The sequence below is a fragment of the Phaethon lepturus genome, unplaced genomic scaffold (genome assembly GCF_000687285.1).
Source record: "Phaethon lepturus isolate BGI_N335 unplaced genomic scaffold, ASM68728v1 scaffold473, whole genome shotgun sequence".
NCBI classification, from domain to species: domain Eukaryota; kingdom Metazoa; phylum Chordata; class Aves; order Phaethontiformes; family Phaethontidae; genus Phaethon; species Phaethon lepturus.
Genome location: NW_010526718.1, coordinates 23,582 through 29,581, shown reverse-complemented (window position 1 = coordinate 29,581; position 6,000 = coordinate 23,582).

Here is a 6,000-nt window from a genome sequence, read left to right as displayed (position 1 = left end):
TGGCTGGTGGTTCACAGGCACTGATAAGGGGCGATTCCTCCCCTCTGCTCTTGCTGGCAGGAAGCATTTTATTTATGATATCACAAAATATTTGCTCTGCCTCAAGACAAAAGAAGAGAGGTTGTTACTGCTTGCTTTCCAAAAATAATCTTTTCAATCCTCCTCCTCTGAAAACAAGTCCTAAAAGGGAGTCACCAGTTACATTGCTATGAGTTTGATCATCTCTTGCATGAAGTTAATGTCCCGCTTACTATTTAATTTAATGATGTGGGATCAGGCCCAACTATCAGCCGTTCTTTGCAAATCATACCATATGCAAATAATTGCTAAGAAACATGCTTTTTCTTCTCCCCCAAGCTGAAAGGTATTAATGCCAGGATAAGAGAGGGATCAGTAAGCCATCAATATATTGACAGGCCTGCCAGAAACTCATTTACATGAAACAATTTTACTTTAATTTAGCAACTCAGTGGAGTGATTTTAATAATGAGCATGTTCTTTGTAAGATTCCAGAAAAGGGAAAGATAATATATTTATTACAGATTTGTTCTGACAGAATTATATCCACTTCAGAATGCTAGCACAAGTTTTACTACTCTTTTTGTTTTTCCCTAGTGTTAACATACAGTTAAAGTGAATTCCCATGTTTCAAATGGGGTTAATCTATTTTCAGCTAGAAGTAAGCAAAACCATATTTGGTGTCACATAGAATAAACAGCAGATCTCCCATTTAGATAACACCAGTTTAACCTATTGCTATGTTATTTACTCTTAATTGAACCGTGGTGCAAGATGTACAGTTATTATAGAAAAATTGGGCTGTGTTACATTTCTCTAAGAAATTAATATAATATTTTATATTTTGTTTCTTTTCTTCCTTTATAAGAAAGCAAGAAATTAGCCTGCTAGTCCTCCCCTCTTTGGTAAATTCAGTATTCAAAGCAAAAATCACTTATTACAAACATCTGCTAGGGAAAAAGTAAGTAGCTTGTTGGATTTTATGGAAGTGCAGTCTTTTCCTTTATTTCAAAAGCATCTATAGCAGTCTAAGAGATATTATAGCTCACTTCATTTTTAAAAAAAGATTACAGACACTAATAATTTTTTTTCCGCATTACATTGCTCAAAAGCTGATCTTTTCCTTCTGCAGGAAAAGGCTACTATTCTACACAGTAATGCGCTGTTACTGGTCTAATTTGAATAAATTTATTAAACTTGACCAATTTTTAGAGATTCTTCAAGGAGAATTGTGGAAACTGATCTTTTGTAATAACTAATCTGATGCCGAATAGCAACATCTAACAAAAAGACAAAACTTGAAAAGCTGAAACCAAGCCACAAAAGTTGCCTGGTTCTGGCTTCAGAAGGCAAGGCCAGTAGTCTCTTAGCACAGGCTGTTTTTGTGGACTGTTTTAACTGTCCATTCTGCATTGTAACAGCAGCTGCAGGGGTAGTTCCCAGCATAGCTGTTTGGAAACCATTTCAATATAAGTTTTTCCAGATGTAGGTCCAAGTGTGCCAAATGGTCTGGCTTTTCAGTATAAGAAGAAAATTGGAAGTTGAGACTCTGGTGCTTTAGCAGTAAGCAGCTTTAATCAATGCTCAGCCTGAAGAACCTGCCTGCTCTGAAAAACTGTAACGGTTCCACAGGGCTTTATTTGGAGAGTGATACAAAAATGTGTCAAAGCCCCATCCCTCCCCAAGTTTTTCTTTTTCCTTCCCAATAATACGAATTGTCTATATAAAGTTGGAAGGATTTCTACTGAGGCTTCAGAAAATGGATTTTATACCCCCAATACATAAAAAATACCCACTAATACTGTATGCTATATATGATTACTCTCTCACAAGGAAAGGACAGATTACCAGCTATCCATCCATTTATCATGCAACGAGATGAGATCTTACAGAATAAATACAATTTTGCAGAGGTACAATTTACCTGCCAGAAAAGCATCTTTGTAACATTGCTAGATCTTAGGTTATAGGAATTTGAAACTTTAACTCTTCCATCCTTCAAAGAAACACTGACGTTTAGGAAAGACCGATGTCTATGCCTTACCTCACAATTATCTGAAGTTTTGTTGAGTTCAGTCTATCATTGTAGATTATTCTATTCTATTACTCTATGTCAACTGTGAAGTACCTGGGCTGTGTTTAGTGTACCACTTCCTACTGCTGAAGTAGAGGAGTAGCTTAAGATACCAGATTGAGAAAGTTACTGCTTTTCAATTCATTCACCTAATCTGGGATTTTATTAGAGGAAGATTCACAGGGTGGAAGATATGCATATTCTCTGGTGGTCTGTAACACATTTTTACAGTACTAATTTCTAGAACCTTCTTTTTCTCTTCCTACTTTCTCCTTCTCTCTCCCTTCCCAAACCACTGCAGGGTCCTTAGGTATACATTATACCATTAAAAGTCAGTTAGATGATGAAAAAACATGAGTTTTCATGTGTAGTGCCAGTTATCAGATATAAATGTCCATCTCAGTTACTGACACTCAAAGTTTGTGGAGATGCATGCAAATAATTTATTTTAAATATACCGAGTGTTGAAATTAAATCTTGACATTTAGAGCTAGTGGGCTGAAAGCATTCAGATTTCCTCCCACTACAGGAACAAGATCTACCTTTGTATGAAGAATTGCTGGCATTTGAAAGATGGATCTCTGAAAACTCGTACATTTGTTATCTAACTGATAACAGCAAAATTAAAGGTTAAGACTTTATAGTATTGCATTTAAAACCAACCCTAAAACTAGTTATGAAAAATCAATTTCTTGTACTATTTGCTTAAAATTTGGATGAGGCAGGTTCTGCATAAATAGCACCACATTGTATTTGTCTATGGGTTTACTACCCAGCACATGCTGCATTCAACAGAAAAGTATCACATAACTAAGAATAAATAATCTTATCAGTCTCCCAAGTACAGGAAAGAACGAGGCACCTGAAAACCTTTGGTTTGTTTTCTGGGTGAGGAAAGGTGTATTTTTTTCCTACGATCTTTACTTTCAGATTTAGTAAATAGAACCTTAAAACATTGAGCTTCAAAACCCCTTTCTCACCCCCCAACTCCCTAAGGACTAATATTGTGGCCCCAGGTTATTCATTCCCTCTAAACACTCTTTGGCTCGCATAAAATTGCCATGATAAATGAGGGAAAAGAAAAACATCAGCTTGTAAGTTCAAAGGAAAAAACAAAAACATGGTAGTAAGTAATATGTAACTTACTCATTTTCAGTAAATCACTCATTTTCAGGGTGTTCTTTCCTGGCTTTGGTTGGTAATCTAAGGACTTCAGAGTAATTTCTTTTAAAAATCCTAATGCAAATTTCTAGGGCTCTGCAGTAAGAGCAATTTCCTTTGCCTGCAACAAAATATATAAGCCTTTGGCCAAGCTCTCACCAAAACCCCTTGCTGAACAGAACCTGGTCTGCACTATCAATGACAGGTAAGTAACAACCAATATTTATGTAAATGTTCACCATCACATAGTCAAAGCCATCTAGAAAAATATACTTCCCAGTAATGTGATAGCAAATACAAAGTTATCTTAATCACATTCCTGCCTTGATGCACAGCTCCAGAGGCAATGTTTTTATGAAAGCTGAGAGGGTTAATGAAATTAACTGTATGCTTATTTAGTTTGACTGTCACAGGACTTAACTGTATTACTCAGAGTAACAGTATTTTTCAATACATCTGTATATGAAAATAGTGGAAAATAGACTATTTGAGATTTCTCTTTATCAGTTTACTCCAGTGAGAGTCTAAGAAACGTGTATCGTTGAGTTATATGCTGTACTACCTTCACTTACAAATCTCATTTGACATCCACAATAAAAAAAAGATTGACATCAATTCAAGAAACTGCTGACATATTCAGAGCAAGTTTTTAATTACATCTCTTCTTGACTGAGCATCTTTTTGCATCTTGTTAGAATCTATGTTGCTTTTGTACTTCTCAGAGATATTTAGGCACAAGAGTCACACAAATGCCTGATGGAAAAGATGGATGAGTCAAACTGTTGGAAAGTTCCCAGGGCAGCAGTCTGACCACTAGCTCTTCAGACTTTTTCCTCTGCTAAATGTCAGATGTGTCACCTATTTAGCAGCCATTGCCTGAAGAGATTTGATCATGTGCCACCATCACCCTTCTTGATTCATCAAAGCAGAAAGTGAAAAATAAGAAGATAATATGTTCACCTTCACTTTTATTCCTAACTCATAAGAAGAAAACCAGTAATTCTCTTGGTTAACTCCTCTGGTTAAGTGATAATAGCAAGTAGTGACAGAGGTGGTCATACAGCATCTCATTGTTTTCACAGGATGATGCAATGACATTAAAAGAAAGAAAAGCCAAAATTATGAGAAAAATCAACCAACCGAAAGTAGCAGTTCCCAGTTACAAAGAGAATTTGCCTTTTGATAGAGTTATATGAACTAGCTGAGTAACTTGCAGGCATATAGTCTCTGCAGCCCAAAATTAAAATGGCAAACTATGTTGACCTAATAATAAACTATAACCTCTATCTCCCTGCCTGTTTTTTCAAGGCCACAAAAAAGCTGAAAAAACAAAGATCAAATAAGATAGACCAACACACTGAATCATCAACCCACCACGAGTCTCCTTCTGACTATTGTCCCAAAGCACAACATTACTATCAGGAAACAAGGCCAGTATGACAGGCTTCTCATTCTCAACAAAGATGAATCAATTTGTTCCATTTCTCCTACCCATCATGAAGACCCCATGTCCCTTCTTTGCATGAAATACTGAAAAAAAGTTTTCCTTGAAGACAGATTGGTGACATAGATGAGTACAGGAATAAAATTAATATGCGTGAGCATATTTCTTCCACTCTTTGTCTTTTCAGAATACTAGTTGCTGTCTTTTTATTTCCTTTAGAAAAAAAAAAAAACTCACTGAAATTCAATACAAAAGTAGTAAAATAAAAATAAAATTCAGGCAGACATATCTGTTTGTGGATTACAAATCAACTTATTAACTTCTTGTATACATACATACATTTTTTTAACTGTAGAATGACTCATGAAAGTAAAAGGAAAGTAGAAATTTTAGCCTGTCAGAAGCATTTTAGTTAAAGTATATTGCCTTTCCTATCAGGTCTATAAAGCCTGAAGCAAGTTCTAGCTAGTATTAGGGTTCAGCATCTCTTAACTTTCTCACCTGAAAAAGGGCTTGTAGTTGAACAAAGTAGGCTTGATTCCAGCTGTAAATTCCTGCCACACCAACTTCACGTTGTGATTTGGAAATGAAAACCAAAACCAATACTAGTGGTTTGTGATAACCCAGTAGCTAGAGATAACATCTTTCAAAAAGAAAAACTTTTCCTTGTTGGTTGAGCACGTTGCTTGTTGTTTTGCTCACATTTGGTTGCAGGGATACATCAGAAAAAAACAGTTTTGCCTTTGAAACTATTTAAATTTGGAGTATGAATAAACACTTTTTCCGCCATTTAATTTTAAGCAGCCTTTCTAGCATTTCACATTGAGAGATCCCCGTATTTTTGTTGCATCTTTAAAATGTTATCACAACTGACAAGTGTGTCAAAACCAGGAAACTGAAAAGAAATCTTAAACAGTGTATTAAAGACCAACTCACTGTGAGACCCATTCCTTACTATTCAGAGACATGCTTCAAGTTTCAGAGAAATCAGATCTTCACCACTGACAGTTTAAAGAGCAATGCTATTTAACTTAGCAGATGAAGGCTGAAAATGTTTTTCTGACAGAGCCCAGTTTCAGTGGAAACTGTTTTGCTGATCATTTAACCATCTTTAGAATATGCTGTGATTATAGTCAGTAGCTTCAAATACTGTTTTTCCCTGTTTTACAAGAAATGGAGAACTACGTGCTTTTTCTCAGCATATTGAAAACGCATCTCTAGCAAATCTCACTCTTTCACACTTTTCCCTGTTTTACAAGAAATGGAGAACTACATGCTTTTCTCAGCATATTGAAAACGCATC